At 45.0% G+C, this 27,500-nt stretch overlaps 1 protein-coding gene across 3 annotated transcripts in view; it reads right to left on the bottom strand.

Moving 5' to 3' along the window:
* LOC123517520 overlaps positions 1-27,500 on the bottom strand; it is a 328,170-nt gene that overhangs the window by 166,455 nt on the left and 134,215 nt on the right. The window lies entirely within an intron of this gene.

Raw genomic sequence — 27,500 nt, 5'->3', positions numbered from 1 at the left:
ATTGTTACTATTTAATATATATCATTGTTGGGGTTCTAAGGGTTTAACTTCAACCTTTGTGTGTCTGAGCATACTAAACTTTTTTCTTTTTTTTTTTGTCATGTTGTTGATCCTGTAGTTGTCATTTTTCTTATTTTTCTATCATTATTCTTATTATTTATTCTTATTTTCTATTTCTTTATTTTTTAATATAATTACTTGGATATCATTTTCTATTTACTTAAGTGATATTTACGGGTGTATGTATTCATATTTGCATGACCAACTGTCTCTCTCTCTCTCTCTCTCTCACTCCATTAAAGGAACCTAAAGACCCCAACACAACAAAACACAACACAACACACGCACTCTAACACTATTAATCGATACAGAGGATGTGGTTGTGTACTGCTCACCTCTGTCTGTCGTAAGGGAGAGTCGCACCCTACTCTCCCTCTCCCCCTCTCTCTCCCTCTCTCTCTTGAAGGTCACGTGGCCACAAAGGTCCCTCAAGTTCCCTTAAATTAACAACACCTGCCTCTGGTTCCTTTCTCAGCGTGTTCTGAAGGCCCCTTCTGCCTCGCACCGGCCTACCTCGTTTCTCCTGATTGTCTCCTCCTCTTCCTCCTCCTCCTCCTCCTCTTTATCCTTCTTCTGTTCTTCCTTTTGTTTATCTTCTTTTCCCCATTTTCCTCTTCCATTTTTTCTTTTTTTTCATTCCTGTTTTTACATCTTTGGAGCTTCATTATTTTGATCTATTTTAATTTCTTATGCTTCTTATTCGTTATTTTCCTTCTCTTTCCTCTCTTTCCTTCATTTTACTTCTAGAGCATAGCATTGTTTCATTTTTGGGTATCTTTCTCCTTTCTTCCTTCTTCTTTTGTTACTCCTAATTTTTGCTTCATTTGTTACTTTTCTTTATATTCACTTATTATCTTTTTTTTCCTATTTGTTTTTATGAAGGATTTCTTGATATTTCTTTTCTTCCTCTTCCTCTTTCTTCTTTTCGTCTTGTTTCTTTTACAGTGGTAAATTTTCTTTTTCTTATTTCCTCATTCCGTTTTTGCTTCATCTTGTATACCACTTTCGTACGCTCTTTTATCTTTTCTTTCTTTTCTTCACCTCCTTATATTTTACTTCTTTATTGCTTTTATTCTTGTTTTTATTTCTTTTAACTTTTATTTCTTATTTTTTTACCATTCCTCTTTCCTCCTTTCTTCTCGTCCAATGTAATTCTTTCCCTGTGTCTACTATTTGTTTTCCCTGAAGCTCCTCCTCCTCCTCCTCCTCCTCTTACTCATGTTCTTCCTTCTTCTCTGTTTTCCCGCCACTTTCTTTCTCCTCAATTTCTTTTCATGGTGTGGGTTACATATATTTATTTTAAACCGAGTGTCTATCATATTTGCGATATTTGCATGAGTGGTGGTGGTGGTGGTGGTGGTGGTGGTGGTGGTGGTGTTGGTAGCGGTGGTAGTGGTTAGTAGCGGGGGAGGATGTGACGGAGGCTGCGGCGGTGAGGGATTGCTGTTGTTGTGGTAGTTGTGGTGGTGGTGGTGGTGGTGCAGTCTACCAGGAGGCCTCCACAGGAAATGACATTTGTGTGGCTTTGGAGAGAGAGAGAGAGAGAGAGAGAGAGAGAGAGAGAGAGAGAGAGATTGTAGTATGTACTTGTTTCTCTTCTCTCTCTCTCTCTCTCTCTGTGTGTGTGTGTGTGTGTGTGTGTGTGTGTGTGTGTGTGTGTCCATGTTTCTCTGCTCCGTGTCTTCTTCCTTCTTCCTGTCACGCGCCACCTGTCCCCGTGTTTGTTCCTTCTTTCTCTTCCTCCATTCTTCCTTCATTTTCTCATTTCTTTCTCTCTCTCTCTCTTGGTGATATTTCATTGTTTCTTCCTCACATTGTCTCATTATAGTGTTTCTTGCTTCCATCATTCTTTGCTCTTACTTTCTCCTCCTCTCCATCTTATGTCTTTTTCTCTTCCTTTACCCTTTTACTTAATTTAGTTTCCTTCGTCTCTTTTGTTTTCCTTCGTTTCCTTTCTTCTTTTCGTGCATTTTCATTTGTTTCCTCTTCATGATGTCCTTTAAGTCTCTTTCTTCTCGTTTTTTACCAGCTTTCTTCCGTTTCCTTGCCTCTACAAAGGAGAAAGAAAGTACTTGAAGTAGCTGCCTATTGACACACGCCTCGCTGCCTCACACCAGCCCAGCCTCCACATCTGTCCCAAGCGTCCTGTCCTTAATTCGAGCACCTGAAAGCCTCTAGCGCCCAGTAGGTGTTGGCTCTCCTACTTGGAACCAAACACACAAGTTATCCCTAATTAGAAAGGCCAGCTTCCCTTCAACCATTTATGAAGGAAGACTGGTAATAAAGTCCCATTATCAAGGAACCTCCTCGCTTTAATGGGGCCATGGAGGGCACAGCACGAAGGGACGTCCAGGTACAGTGATCCACGTCCAAGGTCACGCTTCCTGTCCAATCCCCGAGGTCAAGGTCATCACCCTCGCTGATTCTTACATATTTGACCATGAATTTCCTGCACACAAACACAGGCTGGAAATATAAACAAACCGTGAAAAAGTCCACACGTAAACCAAGTCCATAGGTGTACACAGGTAGTGGACGGGCAGGTAGACAGACGGGCAGACAGGCTGGCAGACAGGTGGACAGACAGGCAGGCAGGCAGACAGGCAGCCAAACAAGCCGTCCATAATAGTGACAAGCAGACAGGAGGAGGGAGAAACAAGTCGGACACGCCGATCACTTGAAAACACTGAAAAAAAGAAATCACTTGAGGTCCAAACCTTTTTCTAGTGAGCCTGCAGCTCAGTCATCATTTTCCAGGCATAAATCCTCGGCTTCTGTTTTCCACTTTTCCTCACCGGATCATCTGTCTTCGTAGTGCAAACCGCCGCGGCCACAAACAACTGCTCCGGTTCCTGTTAATCTGTCACACCGCTAGTTCCTCCAAGTAATGGCTCTCCTTATCTCCTTTTGCGTTGCCATATTTCCTGCTCATCCCTGTGCTCGTCTTTGTTGCTCTTCGCAGCAGTCTTAATTGAATTCGTCTATTTTTTCTCTTACGTTAGGATTATTTCTCTAAGCCAGGGCGTCTCCTAGTCCCGGTACCGGTTCACGAGGTAAGACTATATAGAGGACTTGCTTATAGCGTGTGTGTGTGTGTGTGTGTGTGTGTGTGTGTGTGTGTGTGTGTGTGTAATTCACCTCGGTCGTCTGCTGGTCACCCAGCCAGTCTTCCCCATTACGGAGCGAGCTCAGAGCTCATAGACTGATCTTCGGGTAGGACTGAGACCACAACACACTTCACACACCGGGAAAGCGAGGCCACAACCCCTCGAGTTACTTCCCGTGCATATTTACTGCTAGGTGATCAGAGGCCACACATTAAGAGGCTTGCCCATTTTCCTTGCCACTTTCCGGGACTCGAACCCGGCCCTCTCGATTGTGAGTCGAGCGTGGTAACCACTACACTACGCAGTGTGCGTGCATGCGTGTGTGTGTGTGTGTGTGTGTGTGTGTGTGTGTGTGTGTGTGTGTGTGTGTGTGTGTGTGTGTGTGTGTGTGTGTGTGTGTGTGTGTGTGTGTGTGTCGAGGTAGCTCCGCACAACATTGTAATCCTTGCCTGTCTCCTGCTTCCTGTCTTTCATCAGTTCTAGAAAACTCTCATCCTCCTCCTCCGGTTTATTTTTCATCTCCCTCTCTTGCTTTCTGACTTAAATAAAAAATAGCCATAATATAAAAAGACAACAAAAATTATGAGACGCAACATAAAATAATCTTACAAAGGCATTAATCTTCTCTCGGCACTCCTGTTGCAATTCTTTCTCATATTTTCAAGCTTTTACTTGCACATATTTCTCTAGTGAAGTCTATTACATACGTACGCTCTTTTATTAACTCAAAGCCTGTTGTTTTCTAAGCATGTTTATTATACCCGCCGCAACTAACAGGACGTAAGATACACCCGCATCATCTCTCGCTTCCTCACACACGTACAAGCATCACTACTCACTCTGACTCACTCCCACTCACACAAAAACATCAGCACCACTAAACACCTTGCCGCCACTTAGCGCACAAGCCTCCGCCAATCACCCACAATTCACAGCTTCCCTCGCCAGCCACCCACCGCCGCCACCAGCACCAACACCACCACCGCCTCTCCGCATCACCGACCATCAAGGTGAGTCCTCAGGTTAGCGGCGCCTCCTCTCCCGAAACTCAGGTGAGACGGTCGGGTGTGTGTGTGTGTGTGTGTGTGTGTGTGTGTGTGTGTGTGTGTGTGTGTGTGTGGAGGGAAGGAGGTGGCAAAAGCAGTAGCAGTCACCTAATCACCCATCCTCTCTCTTCCTCTTCCTCTCCATCTCTCCCTCTCTCTCTCTCTCTCTCTCTCTCTCTCTCTCTCTCTCTCTCTCTCTCTCTCTCTGCTGTCGGTCCACACACACACACACACACACACACACACACACACACACACACACACACACACACACACACCTGCCTTGTGTTGTAACCGGACCACACGCCTCCTTCACAATTGCCTTCATCCGCTGCACCACCTCACTATATATAATATTTTTTTGTCTTCATGTGTGTGTGTGTGTGTGTGTGTGTGTGTGTGTGTGTGTGTGTGTGTGTGTGTGTGTGTGTGTGCCACTTGCAAGGACCATCACGTCTCCTATTCTCCGTGGTTGCATTGTTTTCACTCCCTTCCTGGCCCTCCACCGTGAACCTCCGGGGTCTCTCTCTCTCTCTCTCTCTCTCTCTCTCTCTCTCTCTCTCTCTCTCTCTCTCTAAAGGTCCTGGAGATATTTTCTTTTATAATCCTGAATCCTTTGTACATCTCAGCCTCTGGGGATTGTTGGATAGCTTATGATTTTTAACTTTTAGAGCCTTTTATGCAATTCTTATCTTTGTTACCACTCCGAGACTTGCTTATTTATATATTTCCTGTTTCAAACCTTTTTCCTATGTTTCATCATACATCACGCGACGAACAATTTTTTTTTTCACGTCACGATAAAATGCTTGTGTTATGCTATACACGACTTGCCTTCCAGCTATTCTTTTTTATTCTTTGATATCTAATGCGTTTGCTTAAGCACTAAAATATCTCGTATCAGAGTAGTCAGGATTATTAAGAACTTGATCCTACTTCTTACGGAGAAACACCCACACGATCACCTTCTTTATCTCTTCTAACTCGAGTCTGACACTTTTCTACGGTAAGAGGAGAACAAAAGTATAATTACCTGCCTCGCTGATTCTGAGCACTGAAGTTAAACATAATGGATACAGTTAGTTCCACTCCTAACCTTGACAAAAGATTGATTGGTAAACATTTATTCCGTGTAACAGGTCTTAATAACGGAGAAAAACTTGTTATCTTTAGTGTGTGTGTGTGTGTGTGTGTGTGTGTGTGTGTGTGTGTGTGTGTGTGTGTGTGTGTGTGTGTGTGTGTGTGTGTGTGTGTGTGTGTGTGTGTGTGTGTGTGTGTGTGTGTGTGTACATCGTTTTATAACCTTTTTTTTGTACATACACGTGGAAGAAAAAGGCCAATTAGTTTTTATACAAAGAAATACACAGGTACATTGTTCCAAGATGCCACACTCTGCCACCCACGACACCCACCCACCCACGCCAGCCACCCGTAGCACAGGCACCCACAGGACACCCTCAGCATTCCTAAGCACCCCGAGACACCCCACGCCTTATCCTCGCCACCCAGCAACATCCCACTTCCTCCCTCCCTCCCTCCCACACACCCATCACCATCTCTTTTCACCCCACCTGCTACCCCACTTGTTTCTGCCAGCGAGCAGTTCCAACCTTCAGCCGCAGGGTCGGGGGGGGACTTCGCTTGCTGAATGCATTTTTTATACGGTGATGGAAAATTGGTAAGAAAAGGTGAAAGGAAAAAAAGAACTTGTATGTATGCCGGTTCTTTCCTTGCTACACTTGATTTGAAATGGTTCTTGCTGAGGACATCACGGTTGTATTTTGTTACTTTCTATAGGTAGACAGACAGACGAACATGAGAGAGAGAGAGAGAGAGAGAGAGAGAGAGAGAGAGAGAGAGAGAGAGAGAGAGAGAGAGAGAGAGAGAGAGAGAGAGAGAGAGAGAGAGAGAGAGAGAGAGAGAGAGAGAGAGAGAGAGAGAGAGAGAGAGAGAGAGAGAGTAGGAACATATTTTCCTTATATCAAATTACACTTCATCTTGTAAGGACAGGTGTGGTGTCAAAAACAACGGGAAGAGGAGGAGGAGGAGGAGGAGGAGGAGGAGGAGGAGGAGGAGGAGGAAGGTGGGGAAGGAATTGCAGTTCCCCCTACAGGGTCTCACCTTCAGGTTGAACTAATGAACCGAAGCCGCCCCCAGCTGTCCGTCGCTTTATTGCCTAATGATGATACATGCACGTGCTCGTTTGTGTGTGTGTGTGTGTGTGTGTGTGTGTGTGTGTGTGTGTGTGTGTGTGTGTATGAGGTAACCTGTTTTACTGTCCCCCGTATCATCCTTCCTACTCTCCTACTTTTTATATTCTTTTCCTCTTCCTTCCTCATTCTTTTTTTTTTCTTTCTCTTTCTTCCTTCTCTTCCTCAGGGCAGCGTGACCGTGTATCGTCAGAGTTATTCTTATACGACGAGCCTTGAGTCTGCCAGTGCAAGTCTCCTCCAGTGCTGCAGCCTTAATGGGAAACTCAGTATTGATAACTTTTGTCCATTTGTACCATTTCATTACTTTGTGTGTGTGTGTGTGTGTGTGTGTGTGTGTGTGTGTGTGTGTGTGTGTGTGTGTGTGTGTGTGTGTATCTGTTGGTATTATATTTAAAGAGGAGGAGGAAGAGGAGAAGGGGGAAGAAGAGGGATAAAAAAAGGAGGAAAAGATGTAAATAGGGTGGTGTGTGTGTGTGTGTGTGTGTGTGTGTGTGTGTGTGTGTGTGTGTGTGTGTGTGTGTGTGTGTGTGTGTGTGTGTGTGTGTGTGTGTGTGTGTGTGTGTGTGTGTGTGTGTGTGTGTGTGTGTGTGTCTATGTCAACCATAACCTCATATTCCCCTCATGACTTCTAAACACCTGACATTGCATCATTCTCTCTCTCTCTCCTCACCTCTCCCCTTCCCCTCTTTTGTCCACTTCCTACATCCTCCCTCCTTTGTCCCTTCCACCCACTGCTCCCTAGGACTACACACTCTTCTCTTACCACTGTCACTGCTATCACCACAAACACCTCCGATCACAATCCAGAGGGAATGAATACTAAATAGAGTGACATTACAAAAGTCAGTAGAGAAGTGGATAACATGATGCACGTGTAGATAATGGAGGATACTGAAATTAAGAACGTACAGCGACAGGTTACATGACAGTCTCTGATGAAGTTAAAGGAATGTTCATATGGGAAGGTTATTATTCTAAGGGCCTGTTTGTCTATCTGTGTATCTGTTTATCTTCTTAACACACACACACACACACACACACACACACACACACACACACACACACACACACACACATTCTCTCTCTCTCTCTCTCTCTCTCTCTCTCTCTCTCTCTCTCTCTCTCTCTCTCTCTCTCTCTCGAAAGCACTCACAATAAGACATTAATAAAGTACAAGTATATTTCTAACCACCACCACCACCACCACCACTACTACCACCAGCACCAGCAGACCACCTCGGGGAGACGCATGACACTCCAATGGAAAATAACAATAATCACAGTCCATCGACGACCGGACCAGCAATTCAATAAGACGTATGGGGACTCTATTTCCGCGTGGAGTGATTTGCGTGAGAAGCGACGGAGTACCTGATTTATTTGCCGCTGCTGCTGGCGTGATGGATCGTGGGAAGATGAGTCTATTGAGGTGCGTCTTCGCTTTAGGCGGAAACACAGCTGGGCGGATAGAGAAATGGAACACAGGCACACGAGAACATAGGGGGAATGCGAGAAATATAACAGCTGGGTGGGTAGAAGGTGGATAGCGAGTTGTAGGAATAGATAAATGAAATATGGGTAAAAAAAACAGATACTGCAAGGTGTCAGGCCTACACGTGGCAGTCTCTGTACTAATGATAACATAAATACTACTTCCACTACCATTTCACTGTTTCGTGTCATCGTTTTGAGTTAATAATGCAATGAGAGAGAGAGAGAGAGAGAGAGAGAGAGAGAGAGAGAGAGAGAGAGAGAGAGAGAGAGAGAGAGAGAGAGAGAGAGAGAGAGAGAGAGAGAGTATAAGGAAGCGTATTGTGTTAATGGACATTATAATGGACAGAGACACAGACAGGTACATAAATACTTCGCTATACGATGAAATGGAGATGGAGTGACAACGAGAGAGACAACACACCACTGGCCTCTGTTTCTATTTAAGGACATGGACAGTTAGATATGCAGATAGACAGATGGATAAGAAAGAGAGAGAGAGAGAGAGAGAGAGAGAGAGAGAGAGAGAGAGAGAGAGAGAGAGAGAGAGAGAGAGAGAGAGAGAGAGAGAGAGAGAGAGAGAGAGAGAGAGAGAGAGAGAGAGAGAGAGAGAGAGAGAGAGAGAGAGAGAGAGAGAGTTATTTCAGATATGCTCGTGAAATATTCGTTTATGACAGAGGACAAATAATGCAAAGGTGGGGAAACAGCTTGATAAGGACAGGTCACGGAAGACTAAAAAGGCAGCTGTCTCGAAAAAGGAAAATGGAAACAAAAATCCGGGGAAATAGAAATCTTATGCTGTGTGAGAAGAGAAAGAACTGAAGAGAGCAGTGGAAACATTATATACACGGAAGTAGGAAAAGCTGAAGGAAATAAGTGATGTGGAAAGAAATACTCTGCGGTTTTTCTTTTGTTTTTATAAGTACATGAAAGACGTGATTTTACTCGAGTTTGTTTGATGTCTACAAGCAACACTACCACCACCACCATCACCACCAACACTACCATTATCACCACCACCGCCATTACCATTGTGCTGACCATCAAGAATAAAGTAGAAGTAGTATTAGTAGCTGAGGGAGGAGGAGGAGGAGGAGGAGGAGGAGGAGGAGGAGGAGGAGGAGGAGGAGGAAAATCAGTAGAAATAGCAAAAAACTCGTATACTAATTAAAGAAAGAAGTAGGATATTAAAAAAATGCTAATACTAAAACACACAAAAACACACACACACACACATACACACACACACACACACACACACACACACACACACACACACACACGCACATATAAAAGAACGAAAACTCTTTCATACACACGACCATAAAATAACAGATGAAGTGAAGACAGCAAAAACGTTCTCTCTTCTTACAAGTGATAAGGAAGTATTAAAAGAAGATACGAAAGCACACTGCAAAAAAGAGCAAAGGTTTCCTGCAGCGCGCAAGAGAAAATGAAGAAAATGATCAACAGTAAAGAACCGAGAGAGCAAAAACTTTCCCCACACGCAAGAATATAACAATAAAAATATTCAAGATTCGCCTACATGACGAGAGAAGAGAGAGAGAGAGAGAGAGAGAGAGAGAGAGAGAGAGAGAGAGAGAGAGAGAGAGAGAGAGAGAGAGAGAGAGAGAGAGAGAGAGAGAGAGAGAGAGAGAGAGAGAGAAAGGCACATTAACATTTAGACACTAATATCCATAAAACATCACTTTGTCACTAGAGTTATCAGACCAGAGGACTTGAGGTTGACTGAGAGAATAAAGAAAGCATAACATACACAGCTGGGGTGAATGCAGAAAGGTTACTGACTTTTGGCCACGACGGTGCTGCCTTCAAAGTATTTATGGTATAGAGACAACACAAGGAAAGTAAAACACATAATGAGAGGCCGAGAAAAGGTTACTTAGCTTCATGCAATAACTACCCTGCATTCACGAACCAGTGCGCGTAGCGGCGGGCAAGAGAGTACTCCGCCGTGGGCCATTACTCTCCCTGACAGCCACGACCAGCCAGCCCCACCGCAACCGCCATCCTCCATTCCCTAATTATGAGCTTAAACGCAGCTGATGATTGCGTCCTCTGTACTCTCGATCTCACCTCACTTCACCTCATCTCAGCTGCCGTCCGTCTTCCTCTTCATTCCATCAAGCAAAACGTCATTAAATAATTTTACGTGTGTTATAGAAGCGTGTATTTAACCCCTTCAATACTGGGACATATTTACCTTGAGATTTGTGTGCAATTAGACCATATAATCGACATTAGGAAAAGTCTATGGAGGTCAGAAGATTAATGGCCACAGTCTTTACTAATCCCTCACACGAGTTTCTGAAGCCGTATAAAATCACTAAATAGTAAGCAGACTGAAGATGGAAATGTATGATGGTATTTAAGTTTTTTTTGGTGGTAGTGCGAGAATGTGTTGTGATTGTGGTGCTGGTGGTGATGGTGCTTGTGTTGTAGATATGATAATTTTGTGGGTGATGATAAAATGAGAGATGAAATTAGAGACAAACATGCTCTCTCTCTCTCTCTCTCTCTCTCTCTCTCTCTCTCTCTCTCTCTCTCTCTCTCTCTCTCGTACGTCCCCCGCGGGCAGCCATTCACCCATAGCATAGCAGTGCCCCGTTTTATCTTCATGCCTCTCGACGCTCTACAACGCCGCCCGGAACGCCTTTAATTGACGGCAGGGCTCCTCTCGCTTGTAATCTCGCCTTCGAGTGTTACCAGAGAGAAAGAGAGAGAGAGAGAGAGAGAGAGAGAGAGAGAGAGAGAGAGAGAGTTACGTATGGCTACACTACCAAAAAATTACTCATACTAGGTACAAGTCCTTAGTAAGTGGTCTGTCAGTCAGTGAATATTTGTATGTAAATGAAAGTCAAAGAACCATGAGAGAGAGAGAGAGAGAGAGAGAGAGAGAGAGAGAGAGAGAGAGAGAGAGAGAGAGAGAGAGAGAGAGAGAGAGAGAGGTGAGTTTAAAAAAGGAATACGCATCCCAGATTCATAGCGACGCGGTTGAGTGAGCACCAGCCAAGCCTAACCTCAAATCTTGTTTTAAGGTGTGGACTGGGAACGACTTGGGGGATGGCCTGGGAACCTCACCACCTTATTTCCTTCGCGGGGTTTCCTTATATTTTTTTCCTCCATCTTCCATGTACACTTTATTACAGGGATGACTAACAATCCTCCTATTTTCAAGGGGTCTCGAAATCTTTAATCCTTTTTTTTTATTGTATAGAGACAGGCACTTTTATTTAGTCTTTTTTAACCCCTTCAGTACTGGGACGCATTTTTACCGTGAGTTTGGGTACCATTAGATAATTTTACCTACATTATGAACGGTCTATGGAGGTCAGAAGATTGATGTCCAGAGTATTCACTATTTTAATTTCCCACGTGAATTTCTGAAGCTGTGTAAAATCGTAAAATAGTAAGGTGAATGAATGTGGAAACGCGTTATGGTACTCAAGGGGTTAATGGTTCTCTTCGCTAGTGTTTCTATTATATGAGAAAATGAACACTAATGAACTGGTAAACCATTCAACCATCGTGTGTCACCGAGAATATTGCATCACTAATCACTGCCATCTGTTCATCTCATTCCAGGATAGATAAATGTTTTTCTCTTAAGTTTTCCAAATCGCAACACAAAATTCAGCTTCCGTCAGTTTTTTCCTAAATTTCTTCCCGATGGATTTCATGTCAACAACACCTTAAGAGGACGAAATTCTCATGACTTTCTTCAAATAATAAATAAAAAAAAATGCCCGTGTTGATATTGGTCCAAGAATTCTGGACAAAATTCAAGCTTCATCTCCCTACTGACGATGCTTTTTGTTCCCCGCCGATTCGACCGTCATCATGAAACGTCAACAGGAAAAGGAAGGAAAAGAAGGAGGAGGAGGAGAGCAAGAAGAAGAAGGAAAAGAAGAAGAAAAAGAAGAAGAAGAAGAAGAAGAAGAAGAAGAAGAAGAAGAAGAAAACGAACTAATAAGAGGACTTGCTTCTTGCGTTTTATTTCTCAGCGTAATATATTCCGAAGGGATTTAAGATGAGGTATCGGTGGAGAGGGGGTGGTCGTGCACTGGAGGGAGGGAAGGAGGAAAGGAGGGAGGGAATAATAGATGCAGAGATGAAGGGAGGCATGGAGGGATGTTAGGAAAGATGGAGAGGGTCAGCTGGAGACATTGCTATGGGTCAAATGAAGGGGTGAAGAAGAGGAAGAAGACAATCAGGAGGAGGAGGAAAAGAAGACAGAGAAGAAGCGAGTAAGTGTATCCTATACATACGAAGGGCAAAGGAAAAGAAATTTGACGATTAAAGAAATAAAAAATAAAAAAAACGAATAAGGAAGAAGAGAAGAGGATAACCTTGAAACTGTAAACATGCTGGACTGGTCTGGTCTTCGGTGTGACCTCCGGCAGGCGAGAGTGAAATTATTATAATCTGTGCTCGCCTCCTCCCTTCCCTCGACACCCTGCTTCTTCCCCTGCCGGAATCCCGCGGGGGTGGAGGGCGGAGGCGTGAGGCTGTCCAGGTGTGCGTGGCTCGGGGCGGTGGCACACGTGGGGCGGAGAGTGGTGCAGATGAGGGGCCGGTCATGAAGGCGCCTCACCACTCATTACGTATTCACGGCTCCTAAATAATTGTCCACTTTTCGTCTCTTTCGTCCTCACTCCCACATCATAATTTTCGACTATTATGATATTAGGTTATATTTTTCTGCACTCTTACGCAGCACTATCACGGTTATTAATTCTGACACGACGCAGTAAATAGTTTTGTTATGTTTCATTTATAAACACGATGATGAGTGTGTGTGCTTTTTTTTTTTTACTATTTTTAACTTAGCACATGATATAAATTAAGATTTTCAACAAGTTTTGTACCGCGCTCTCTTCTCCCTCCCTCTCTCCCTCTCTCTCTCTCTCTCTCTCTCTCTCTCTCTCTCTCTCTCTCTCTCTCTTCAATTTTCGTCGTTTCTTTCCTCCAGCCTGAGAGTCAATCAATCACGCACAGTTACACAAAACACACATACACACACACACACACACACACACACACACACACACACACACACACACACACACACACACACACACACACACACACACACACACACACACACACACACACACACACACGTGAGATGAACAGATAACACATTGACTCCATCCCTCCCACATCCACACGCCGCCGCCACAACAGACTTTTGATCCACACACGAAGGGGAAACAAAACCTACAACCAGTGAGCCACCGGATTGAGGGACGTGGATGAAAAAAAAAAAGGAAAAAAAAAAAAGTGCGGTCGAGGACTAGTTTTTCTGCAGCTTATTGCGGTCACTCTTCGTCACGCTGCGGCCTTTCCTGCTGCTGCTACTACTTCTGGGCCACCTTCTGCTGTTCCTGCCACCTGGTACCACTTAGTACTGTAGTAAATACTTCGCCCTTCTCTCCTCTCTATTCGTACATTTACTTCCATCTCTATCCATTACACACACACACACACACACACACACACACACACACACACACACACACACACACACACACACACACACACACACACACACACACATTTTCTCTCCTCCTTTCAATCTGAACCATGCTTTGCCCTAACAGTTCAGTGGCAAGCGGAGAGGAAGGGACAGAAAAAAAAGCACGAGAAAGGAGAGGAAAACAGGAGAGGAGCGAGGAAAGAGATAGGAGATAAGAGAGGGAAGAGTAAATGGAGAGGAACAGGAAAAAGAAGGAAAACAAATGGAGAGATGACGAAAATGGAGTAGTACAAGAAGGGGAAGGGAAAGCAAAGCAATATATAGAGAGAAACGGGAAAGAAGGAGAGACAGGAATGGAAGGAAGGTAGGAGCAAGAGAAGAAGTAGGAGGAATAGGAACAGGAAATCATGCAAATGGACACAATTACTTGCATGACAGAAGTTCGATACGAGTCATAAAATCGTAATGAATAAATGGGTCGCTTCCATAACATCACTTCCATTCCTTTTACCTGTGACTCGCGGGGCCAATGCGCTCACCTGCGACGCCTGCAATTTAATCAAGGGCAGGAACAGGTGAAGAAAGAGAGAAAATGCGAGATATAACATTAAACACGAGTGACACATTCATCTTTGTCGAGTTGAAAGACCTTGGGAGGAGGAGGAGGAGGAGGAGGAGGAGAAGGAGGAGGAAGAGGAGGAGGAGGAGGAGGAGGAGGAGGAGGAGGAGGAGGAGGAGGAGGAGGAGGAGGAGGAGGAGGAGTGAGAGATGGAGGAGGAAGAGGAGGCGGTTGACCGAGAATTGTGTTGCGTTACAAAATGAGAACAAATACAGATAAATCCTCAACTCCAGGCAGAACAATAAGACACGCCTGATCTCTCTTCTCTTCTCTCTCTTTCCTTTCCTTTCCTCCTCCTCCTCCTCCTCCTCCTCCTCCTCCTCCTCCTCCTCCTCCTCCTCCTCCTCCTCCTCCTCCATGGTCGCCCTCACCTGTCACCGTGTCTTCTCTCAACACGGAATAAAATAATAAGTCTCGGAAGGTTTCGTCAACACCTCAGAGGAAGGATCTCAATCTTCCCGGACGCGAGGGAGAACCCGCAATTAGCACAGATGAAAGAAGGGACGGGCTGCGCAAAAGGTGTAATTAGAGAAGCCATTTTTTAACTCACGCAAGACAAAGCCGTAATTATAGTAAGCACAGCGAGCGACTATACATTTCATATAAACCTTAATAACATTCTGGAAGGTAGAAAGTAAAAAAAAAAAAAAAAAAAAAAATAGGGAATGACTTGGACGGTTGAAAAAAAGGGAGAAAAAACATGGAGTCACGTGTCTGGTTCTCGTAATTTGATCCCGTTTAGGAATTGGTCACAGTGAGGCGTGAGGCATGAGGCGTGACCCCAGACCAATCCTGACCTCGAAGCGCCGTTCACTGCCCTGCCTTGTCGTGCCCTGCCTTACTCCGCCGCCCCTCCGTGTATTAGGCAACGAAGAAGGGTATCCAGCAGCCCCTCTCAGCATCCCGCGGCGTTTGAGTGCTCGGGTGAAGGTCTACGCACGTTTACATGAGGGAACAAAAGGAGGAGGAGGATGAGGAGCAGGAGGGAGTGTATACCAGCGAGGGAGAAAGTGCGGAAAGGGGAGGAACGAAGAGAAGTGATTGAAATGATTGATCGGCGTCGTCATGTTGGGGAGTTTTTTAGCGTCCTCTCCCTCGCCCATGTGGAGATAATAAGCGAACCTGTAATAATATAGTTGTTGCCCTCCGCCACGACGCGCTGAGGAAAAAATCTAATATTGGTCGAAATTGAACTAAATCCGTAGAAAGTAAAGCAGCAAGACTTCGAAGATTAAATAAAATGAGGCTTATTGAGTTCCGGGACTGAGTTAGTCGACCTGACAAGTTAAGGGAAAGTTACGCCGCCACTTTTCAGGTCACGAGTTATCAACAATGTGTTACCATAGCGACCCAAACACACACACACACACACACACACACACACACACACACACACACACACACACACACACACACACACACACACACACACACACACACACACACACACACACACACACACACACACACACACTCTCCACTATTGCCAATGCTAATATACTGGTGCCATTAATGTTCCTACCATGACAACAGCTCCACTCTCTGCCATTCCTAGCCTTACCTAACAATGTACACTATCATTTTTGCCATCATATTTCACCATTAATATCAACACCCTTAATCATTTCATCTCAACTGATAGTAACACCACTACCAACAGTGAAAACTAACATTACTATTACAACTGTACCCCCACCACAACTACCTCTACTATCACCACTGCTACTACTATTACTACTACTACAACTACTACTAACATAACCACCACCACCATTACTACTCTCGCCTAAAAAGCAGCACCAGCAAACATCACCACTGGGTCAACAACTTTCATATTTTTTTCACCTAGCTGAACACCTGTATAGGCCGACAGTTAACCCTTCCTCGTGCCCTGAACAGAATCTTAAGTACTTTGCCGTCTGTCTTCCTCACCCTCCCTCCCTGCCTCTCTTCCTCCTGTACCATCCATCGTCTCCCATCGTCTTTCTATGTATACTATAACTCCTCAAAAAAGAAAAGAAAAAAAAAAACCACTTCGAGGTCTTTTCCGACTCCCTAACCCATCTAACTGAGCTAAACAAACAAGGAACAAACACGAGTATGGCCCAACAAATAAAGATTGACCCGTGGTAAGCAAAGCGAATAAAAACTGACTGACTCTCTTTCTCTCTCTTGTTCTGAAGGAAAAGGTTAAAACAATTCAGAGTCACTTGGTACTGTTAGAGATAGTACTCAGGTCAGAAGCTCCTGATGAAGAAGCAAGATGGGGAAGATTATCAAGGCGATCAATTAACGAGTGAAATTACAAGTGGCGTGCGAGTGAAGGAGATAAATGAGTTCCAATGTACAAACGTATCGAGGGTTGCCTGTGATCAGAGACGCGTGCGCCGGTGCCCGAGTGGTAGTAATTGGTGTGTGTTTATGATGACATTTACGATTTATGAAGCTGCCACTTATTGTGTGTTTAGCACCTACTTACTTATCAACTCTCTCTCTCTCTCTCTCTCTCTCTCTCTCTCTCTCTCTCTCTCACATCATAACCACACCCACCAACCCACACTTCCTGAGCCTCTACCCACACATCCCTACCCCGCCCCATCCACACGTGACACCTCTACCAGGGACTGTTGGGCACCCAGTCACACCCTTTATCTTCGTGTGTCCGTGTGGCCCCTTGATTCCCATTCAGAAAGGGTGATCGCCGTGAAAAGGGACCATAATTACAGTGCAAAGTTAAGGGGTAACTTTTCTGTCTAATTTGATTGCTAGATAATAAGATTTTTCTTCTCCTTACAGTTACCATCACCACCAGTACCACCGCCATCGCCACCGCTGCTTCTGCTCCGACTCAATCTCCTTTTCTCTTCTCTGCGGGATACTGAAGAATGCTAGTAATGTAAAAAACAGAAGAGGGATTTTTTTTCTCTTTGTCTCTCTTTCTCTTTCTCTCTTTACCTTGGCGCTAATATTAATGAGAGAAAGTAAAAAGAATAATAGTGTTGAAATGGCTATGCTGCTGCTGCTGCTGCTGCTGCTGGTACAAGACATTATTACTGTTACCACTATTACAACCACTCACATCATCACCATCACCACCACCAAAACCACCACCACTAGAACCACCACCACCACTACTACTACAACTGTTAATATACTAAATTACAAAGGCGTAATCAGGTCACGGTTCAAGATCTCACCTTTAATTCCTTTCATTATCCCGGCATCACTATTTTATCACAAAGAACTAACTAAACTTCCCACAAACTTACATATTTCACTCACTATTCAACCCTTCTATCCTTTCAACTTTCCACACCTTAGTAAACCTATTAATTAAATACTTTTTTTTTTTTCAACCCCTTAGCAAAATTCGACGTTAGGCAAGATTAACGGAAAGCTTAGTATAAAATGTCAATTGACGGTGATTAATATTTCTATTATTTTAACCTCCCAATTCCTGCCGCGCATTTAAAGCTAATGGACCGTAGCAAAAGTGTTTACGTGTCGAGTGAAGCGAGGAAAGTGGCGGGGAAGGAGACCCACTTGACCTGCACCTTATGAAGTCACGGCTGGATGGGCGCGGCGGCGGAGGCGGAGGCGAAGGCGGAGGAGGCGGAGTAGGGGGAGGTAGAGGTGGGGTTAGGATGAGTGAGGGTGAGTAGCGGACGATGTAAAAGTGCGGGGTGGGTTCATGGGGGAATAGGTAAAGGGTGTGCGTATGAGAGGGTGTGGAAAGGTGTGCGTGAGTGGAGAGGAGTGGTGAAAGGGATGCGAGTGGGTGTGGATGAGAGGGAGAAGCGTATAAATGAGAGGGAGGAGAGTATGGGTGAAAGGTGGAAGGAGGAATAGGTATACGTGAGAGTGTAGGCTACATAGTGGGGAATGAGATGGGTTGGTGTGGCAGAGCGTGGGATGGATGGCGGTGGGGAAGGGGTCAGGGAGGATCAGGGAGGGTCAGGGAGGGCGTGGGCGAGAGAGAGAGAGAGAGAGAGAGAGAGAGAGAGAGAGAGAGAGAGAGAGAGAGAGAGGGGAGGCCGGAGCTTAATCATGCATGCCAGTGGCGGCGGAAAAGGAGAAATATTTCACAGCGGGAGATAAATATTACCCAACTGGTCTCTCTTTTTCGGGGCCAGATAGGATTACTTCTTGACTCCCACTGGCTTTTCTTTTTCCGTTTTGTTTTAACTCACTTTGCCTCGCCTACGTGTTTGTGTATCACCTACACTGCGTTCCTGATTGTTACAGATTTCAAGGAGCAACGCCAGTCACTATTACATTACTCTACTTATTGATTTCCAATGATTTATCGTTTTCTGTTTTGGTTTCTGCTCACTTTACCTCATCTAAGTATCCGTCTATCATTCCACCAGTTCATTCGTTCGTATTTCAAAGTTCAGCGGCAAGTTACAACAATGAATGAAAATTACGTAAAACTGTTATTTTGATTTGAAGTATGAAATAAGCGAGAGAGAGAGAGAGAGAGAGAGAGAGAGAGAGAGAGAGAGAGAGAGAGTACATGGGTGGCTCGGAGCTGAGAGGGGTGGGAGTGAGAGGAGGGGGATGATGAAGGGCCTGATCAGTCACCTTCAAGAAACAAAAGGCTACCGAGGTCGCAGGCTTCGTGATGGCCATTTAGCGGTAATGATGTGAATTGTTTCCATCACTGCTACATGCGGGCGTCGGGAGGCCTGCCCCTGGACACCGCCCCTGCCCTATCCACCCGCCACTCTTAGACCCTCCTGCTCCGGTCCATGTCTTTCGTCATTTCAGCAGTTCACCACCTCCCTCACCTTCACACCCCAAATTATGCTGTTCTCGTTGTCTTGTCACCTCGAGGGATGTGTGTGTGTGTGTGTGTGATTGGCTGGTATGGTTTGGAAGTATTTTTCTCTTCATTCAAGGGAAAAAGAAAAAAAAGTAGATTTTAAGTAATAATAATATCAGCATTGCAAATATTTTAATATGCGACTACTATCTAACAGAGAGAGATGCAATTTTCTAGAGTGGTTCCCAAACTGAGCTAGGGAGGCGTAAAGAGAATTCAAGGGGGGCGTGAAGTCATCTGCTAAAAAAAATGTTTTAATAGATTATAAGAATAATAAAATCAAATGCAGACTTTTAATTATTAAAATTTAATACCAGCAGATCTGCAAATGTTTCAATACATGCAATAAAATAAAATAAGTTCACATGAGAAAGAGGAAGTGGGAGGGGGCGTGCGGGTCTACTGGAAGGAAGAAGGAGTCAGGTAAGATAGTTTGAGAGGAAAAGAAAACAAAGCAGATTTTAAGTAATAGAGCAAATGTTTCAATACACGAGAGAGAGAGAGAGAGAGAGAGAGAGAGAGAGAGAGAGAGAGAGAGAGAGAGAGAGAGAGAGAGAGAGAGAGAGAGAGAGAGAGAGAGAGAGAGAGAGAGAGAGAGAGAGAGAGGCAAAGTGAACGCAATTACCTGTGTGTGTGAGCGGCCACCTGGGGACAGCGGCCGAGGGAGCAGGTGTAGGCCTAACAACAGTGAATGTGAATAGGTTTACGTGCGGTGCGTGTGGCTGGCTCGATGCACAATACAGTTCGGAGGGTTTTGTTAGATCCCCGGTTGTCTGTCTTTGGCGCGTCCCGCTACTTGACTTATCGCCTTGTTTTCAGAGGTAACTACGTATTCATAGGCAACAAGTGTCTTTAATTGGAAGTATTCATCATCGTGTGTCCATCGCTACCCCAGAGTAAAAAAGAAAAAAAAAAATAGTGCACGGGATGGGATAGACTATAATGAATTAGGTGTGTGTAAATGACTTTATTCATAGTAAGAAAATGCGGGGAGGAATCGGAAAAAAACTAACATAAGAAAATAATAACAACTAAAAAAAACAAAGAATAATATACGTAGCCGGGAAAGAATCACAGCACAAGACACCACCGACATCCAATCTTCACATACACTTAAATAAAACATGAACAAACAAGAACAAATATATTAACAATACATCAATTTGACAGTTCATGTACAAACTAATATTCTAGCAAAGCAACGAATCTATTTCATACAAGAAAACACACAAGAAAAGGTCGCATAATTAATAACACTTTTACTCCTCGCACTGTAGGAGGAGGAGGAGGAGGAGGAGGAGGAGGAGGAGGAGGAGGAGGAGGAGGAGGAGGAGGAGGAGGAGGAGGAGGAGGAGGAGGAGGAGGAGGAGGAGGAGGAGAAGGAGGAGGGGGAGGAGGAGGAGATGGACAGTCCGCATACAAGAAGGCAGACAGTGATCAACTACATCTTGCTATGCCCAAGGGAAGGAGGAAGAGAGGAAAGGAGAGGAGGACGAAAGGCAATATAAAAAGTAGCAGCTGGAGGCAGAAGCAGGAGAGGAATGGAGAGGAACGAGGGGCGGAATAAATGAGTAGAGTGAGCGATGATGCAAGATTTACTTCATCGTAGGCCATTTCATCTCTCTCTCTCTCTCTCTCTCTCTCTCTCTCTCTCTCTCTCTCTCTCTCTCTCTCTCGTAAAAAGATACTTGTAATCATTATTGTGAACAAAAAGTGAGTGTATCTTCATTGCAAACAAGATTAAGTAGTCACACATCTATAAAATGAAACACACACACACACACACACACACACACACACACACACACACACACACACACACTTCGAGTCGAAGGCGCACCCCTTCTCTTGCATACATACATACATACATACATACATTCAAACATATACCTACACATATATACATGTTAACATATGTATGTATTCCTCCTGGACCAACTCGGCACGAAGGGAGGATGACCTCTCTCTCTCTCTCTCTCTCTCTCTCTCTCTCTCTCTCTCTCTCTCTCTCTCTCTCTCTCTCTCTCTCTCTCTCTCTCTCTCTCTCTCTCTCTCTCTCTCTCTCTCTCTCTCTGTCTCTGCTACCCCCGTTTTTGTACACCCGAACTAAAGTCTTTTTTTCCTTACCGAACCAGCAGTGAGTGAGGCAGCGGCGAGCGGCAGTACCAACCTGGAAAAAGAGAGGCAATACTCAGGCACTGGAGGCAGAGAGGGGGCAGGCGCTGCATGACTAAACTTCATGCCTGTGAATCTGAATAACAATAATAAAAAAAGCACACACACATACACACACATACGTGGCGACTGGAGGCTATATAGGCAGGGAAGAGAGGGGCAGGGGAGTGGAGAAGGATGGGGAGTAGGGGAAGGAATAGGGCGCACTCCTCTACACTCCCACCAGTACAATGGGCAGACGAGATCAATGGTGCAAAGGGTAATCTCCGCCGGGCATTTGCTAAGGGGAGGAGGGGAGGAGCGTTGGGTCAGACGGCAGGTGTTGTGCTGGGCCTGGGGAGCTCACAACAGGAAGAGGATGAAGAGCATGAGTTGGAGGAAGAGTAGGTAACAAATTCGATTCCCTGCAACTAGTTTTTTTGTTGTCATGAGAAAGAAATGATGAGGGTAACAAGTTCGAATGCACTTCAGGTCACTTCAGGTCGTGGTTTCTGATGCATGACTGAGTTTTGTGTCCTGGCGACCTCCTGACTTCCGGATCTCAGACACTTGTTGGCGGCAGATGTGAACTGACTTGATATTCTGATGCTTAGGGATGACGATGCAGACTCGGTTCACTAGATATACACCTGACATGCTAAAACACACACACACACACACACACACACACACACACACACACACACACACACACACACACACACACACACACACACACACACACACACACACATTTTGCACACTACCTCTCCCGCTCCATCTATTTATATGGAAACAAAACAAATATTTGCATCCCTAGAGAGTTCCGGAAGAGGGGGAAAGGGAAACGAGTTAGTTGTCCAGGGTAAAGGGGAGCGGAGGGAAGGTGTGTGTATGCATGGCCGTAACTGAGGGTTCCATCACACACACACACACACACACACACACACACACACACACACACACACACACACACACACACACACAAACAGAGCAAAGAGAGAGAGAGAGAGAGAGAGAGAGAGAGAGAGAGAGAGAGAGAGAGAGAGAGAGAGAGAGAGTTACGCGTCAAGTTGCGGCATAACTAACTATAATCTTGAACGGACTTAGCTCCGCGTGGACTTCTCTGGCGGGAGTCAACTGTTGGCTCACCGCGCCCCGCTACCAGCTTGCACGATAAGGCCGCCGCTACTGTGGAATTTTTTAACCATTCTCACCCCCGACCCGCCATAACTCACGCTCCAAGTATCCATCACGAGCAGAAAGTTGAGCATGCAGGGCTCGGCGTCGACTCCTTGTGCCTCTTTCACAGGACAGGCGAGGCTGCGAGGGTAAGACGCAATATCTTGGAAAAAGAATGAAAAGAAAGACAGGAGAGAAAGAACACGACTCATTACCAAGGCTTGACTCTCCTCTCTCTCTCTCTCTCTCTCTCTCTCTCTCTCTCTCTCTCTCTCTCTCTCTCTCTCTCTCTCTCTCTCTGACAAGACCTACAGCCCAGAGCAGCATCTCTTATATGAATTTCCACGAAAGGTTCACGTCGGCGCTCTCTCCACAATGGTCTCCACCCACACTACATCCCTATGGCCCCGGTAAGCAGCCCTGCAGGCCCGCCCTTAGCCACTACACTCACCACCGCTCACCGAGTCGGTCAGGGAAGAGGAAGAAGAGGAGGAGAAAGATGGAGGGTAGTGGTCGCGTAGCAGAAGACCTGAGTGCGGGATATGAGCCTCGCAGGTCATGCAGGAGGATGCGGGTGAACGGGAACTGGATCTATCATGCTGTAATATTGCGGCCACTTTTTTCACGGTAATTTCACTGCAGGTAATCCTCTTTGAGTACTGAGGCGTGTAATTCCCAGAGGGCGATGACACAGGTTGCGACGCAGAAAGTTTCTGTTACGCCGCTGTATTATTTTGCACTACAAGTCAAAATACATGCTACATTAATACACACAAGCCGTTGCCGACAAAGTGTTCCACGGGCCACTTAGATTGCTGGGAATTGCTGATGTGACGAGTAGTTTGTTGAAGCACACGGAAATTGCACTTTAAAATTCAGTCTTATGCTTCTATTTAGACGAATGTAATGTTGCAAAATGAGGCGATGATGTCATTTGTTATGGTTTACCGGGAGGACTTCATGATAACTGCTCCCTTCCTTCCTGTACTCTGGGATTGCCGGTTTATAATACTTCATACACAATCCGCTTCCGGTACATGCTTATAATGGGAGAGTAAATAAGACCTCTCACTTGTATTCCTACTCTCTCTTCCTCACGCCAACAGCTGGATACTGAAGACACAACTATCTGTATCATTTCAGTCCATCTCCAGTAACAAAATGCATAGCTTCTTTGCCCCTACCAGCACGGCACGGCATCAAGATACACACATGCGCACATACACACACACACACACACACACACACACACACACACACATACACAGGTACATAACAAGGGGACTCTGGATAATCTTTAATCGATCACAAGTTTAAAAAGTAGCGTGCATGAGTCTCGTCGGCAGCTTCATCCCGTAACACGCGACCTCGTCAAATTATGCAAGTTTCCATTAAAATAGTGACCTACGAAAACAGCTTTGTCGCGTTTTATGAACCGTAAAAGCTGGCCGTGTCTGAGTTTTTACGAGGCGCTGTAATGCTTAGCCATCGCTCGCAGCTACTGGAATACCTAACGAGAGCAGTTAAGACGTGCTATCCTTTATATGAGCGGCAGAATAGCGTTTTACCGACGGTTAAGGGCCACTTCCATAGCAGGGTGTTGGTGCAAGGGGGAGGAGTGTGTGATCTCGTACCATTACATCTGGTTTACTAGTGTTTTGTAACGAGTCCGAGGGCGAGATGGGCTGTTGGTAGTGACAGGCGTGGTAATTCTATAGTGCCTTCATGGTGGTGCTATTGGTTCCTTATTCATGAAGCCTTACAACCTACCTCACCTGCTTCACCTCCTTGCCCTCCTTCCCCCGCCTCCGTCTTGCTCTCCTAACACCTGTTGAGGTTATGGATCACAGCCTCAAGCCACTGGAGGAACCTCGGACTTATATTTATCTCTGGAACTACTAAAAACACTCGCCCACAGAAGGGGTGTTTGTCATGCCTTTCCCAGTGGACTACAAACGCTGTGCTTCATGTATTATGCACCAAAAATATGAGGGTAGAATGTAGGTGATGCTGCCTTTTAAAACTTCCTGAAAAAGAGTGTACTGAACAATGTACGTTTACTTCCTTGAGGGGATAACTACCTTAAAACAGTACACACTACTCACACACACACACACACACACACACACACACACACACACACACACACACACACACACACACACACACACACACACACACACACACACACACACACACACACACACACACACACACAGGCACAGACATATGATACGTGTTTGTCTCTTTCCTTCCTACCTTTCAGCGCGACACAATATCGTTCACAGACAAAGACTCGAAAACAAGATGAAAAGAGGAGGGTTTACCTGAAAAATACAAACACCTGCAACCTGGAAACGGAAAACCCAATGCACACAATACGAATATCCATCTTTCCATATCCTTTACTCTTCCTATGATCAAAATACAAAAAGCGACAACAATCATAAACCTCACCAATCAGAGATGACGATGCAGGAAAGAATACGAGAGGGAAAAGACTGTACTCTCTTTTCCTCTCCCTTGCAAGAACAATTCGGGAACGTTATGTGTGGAGAGGGACTCGTGAAGCAGTTAGTCAAGGAGAAGGAGGAGAAGAAGGACGACGAACAGAAAGGGAAGAGGAGTGAAATGACGAAAAAGAGAAGCAGAGGAAATAGAGGATGTGGTGTAAGAAGACGACAATTAACCTGAAACACTGGCCAGGTCGTGTTTTCATTTCCTGGCTGTGTAGAATGAAAAAAAAGAAAAAAAAAAGATCTTACAAACCATGATGATAAAAATAGTAATACATTAATAAAAGTAAGTAAAAACCTAACCAAAAACTATCTATTCTTCTAACAAACCCTCTTATCTTCCACCCCACATATCTATCTACTTGCAGTGCTTATCTATTCATTTACTGAGGTACGTGATAATAAAAGTAATAATACATAAATAAAAGTAAGTAAAAAACACAACTAACTGACTATCTATTCTTCTAACAAACCATCTATTCTCCCACCCCACGTATCTATCTATATATATACCTGTCGTGTCTGTCTATTCATTTACCCAGGTACGTATCTATTCTGCTGCTGCTGCTCGTTAGTTTCTCTTCGTGGAAAATCTGGCATAACTTCGACTTGAGCGTAAAGTTTTGGAGGATTACGAGAAAGCAAGTCTGAGGCGGCTACGTAGAACTGGCTGTTACAAAGAGAAGATGATGAAGATGATGAAGAAAGAAGAAAAAAAGACAGTTCGCTGAAGTTTCAATGGGGAGGACCACGAGTGAGTAAGAGACAAAAATACAGAGAGGAAGAGAAAGAGAGAAGGGAGAAGAACAGTGAACAGAAGCATAAGCAGGAAGAGCAGCAGGAGAAGCAGTGAGAAGGTTGGACTATTAATACTTGTTGGAGGTGTTTTGGGTGAACTGGCTGCCTCCTCCTCAGTACCCACTTGAGAGGAGCAAGGGAGAAAGAAGAGAGAACAGTGAAAAAAAAACAAAAGCAGGAAGAGGAGCAGGAGAAGCAGTGAGAAGGTTGGACTATTAATACTTGTTGGAGGTGTTTTGGGTGAACTGGCTGCCTCCTCCTCAGTACCCACTTGAGAGGCACCAGATTAGCAAACTTGGGCGATTACGAGCGTGTGTTACGTATGGGGCTGAGCAGCCTGCGACGCCCACCTCCTAACTGCTCCCTGCTAATGGCTCTTGTGTATTTGTTCCGCCCTGGGGAAGAGGAAGAGGACGAACAGAACCAGGAAGAAGAGGAAGAAGACACACACACAAGGAGTGTGTGTTAACTGAGAAAAGGTTTGAGTTTTTTTTTCCACTCTATTTCTTTTTCCATCACTCTCTTTTATCTATTCATCTCACTTAATTTTTTGTTCTTGCTAAGCCTTTCTTTTTTTCCTTTCTAAGATACTTTTTTTCCTTTTCTTATTCTCTTTTCCTCCTCTTCCTTTCCTTTCACTATCAAGTCTGGAGCCATAAGCAAAGTTGCCAAATGTGTAAATGCCTGCATGGTTTCGCTTATTCCAGTTAACACTTCTCATGCCTTAAATGTAAATGATGACTTTACGTTCGAATCTTTGTACTTTTACGGAATTATCAAATTTCCTCTTTCTCTCTTCACTTCATTCTTCCATTTCTACATTTTCCTTTTATCAGTGCATATTTTTATCACTCTTATCTTTCTTGCTGGTTACCGTAAAAAAAAAAAAAATCAAGCTACTGTAATATCATACCTTACGGCAATGTACACTAATCCAACGCAATGTTTTTCATCAGATACCCACATCAGATCCTCTCTCCCCCAATTCTCCCTTCCTCTCGCCCCGGCAGTGCGCCCCACCCCGCCTCCATCACCTTCCACCTCTCGCTTTCCTTCTCTCGTTGTGCATAATCATCACTCCCTTCATTATGAAGTCTCAAGCTCTCTGTAAAAACACTATCATGTATTAAGGGCTATGACCCCTCTCTCTCCCCCTATTGCTCTCCTCTGACAGGGAAAACCTCGCTAATTACTTCTCGCTCCTCTCTCTCTCTCCTTCTCCTCAATTCAGGCAAGCTGGTAAAAAAGCGTGCTGCCTCGGTCCAGGTAGATCTATCACACTGGGTCAGGGAGGGTCAGCGTGCAGGATGTTAAACTACAGGTGGCAAGGAGGAGGAGGAGGAGGAGGAGGAGGAGGAGGAGGAGGAGGAGGAGGAGGAGGAGGAGAGGCTGTGGTCGTCTAGTAGAAGGGTAGGGAAGAAGCAGGAGGTAGTGAACGAAGGGGCGAAGGGCGAGAGAGCGTGAGGCGGTGGTCGAGGTAGCAGTCGAAGTAATGGTAGTGGTGGTGGGGAGTTAGTTGGAGGGACTGAAGGAGGGGGGGAAGAGGAGGGACGTGGTGGATATGGAATAGGTGAAGGTAGTGTTTGGGATGGCTGGTGGTAGGTAGAATGGTGGGTGGAGGGATGGGGGAATGGTAGGGAGTGATGGGGATGGTGTGGATGGGTGCGTGCTGGACGGGCGAGGGGTGTGGCTCGTCTGGGGTTACGAGGAGTTGTGGTGGGAATGCTGGAAAGGGAGAGAGGGAAGGAGGAGAGGAAGGAACAGAGGAAGGAAGGAAGGAAGGAAAGGAGGGAGGGAGAGAGGGCAGGAGGTAGAGTTCAAAAGCAGAGAAGAGGATGAGAGAAATGGAAGGAATAACTAACATTCATAGACAAAAGAAACAAGTTCATAAATAAAAAGACGATCACGGCAAAAAAAAATAAATAAAATACATCTGGGAAACGAAGAGGAAAAACGACAAACACATAAAAAATATATATAGAGAGAAAA

This window comes from Portunus trituberculatus, chromosome 42, assembly GCF_017591435.1.
Source record: "Portunus trituberculatus isolate SZX2019 chromosome 42, ASM1759143v1, whole genome shotgun sequence".
NCBI lineage: Eukaryota > Metazoa > Arthropoda > Malacostraca > Decapoda > Portunidae > Portunus > Portunus trituberculatus.
Note: the sequence above shows the minus strand (reverse complement) of the source record. Positions and strands in the feature narration are given on the sequence as shown.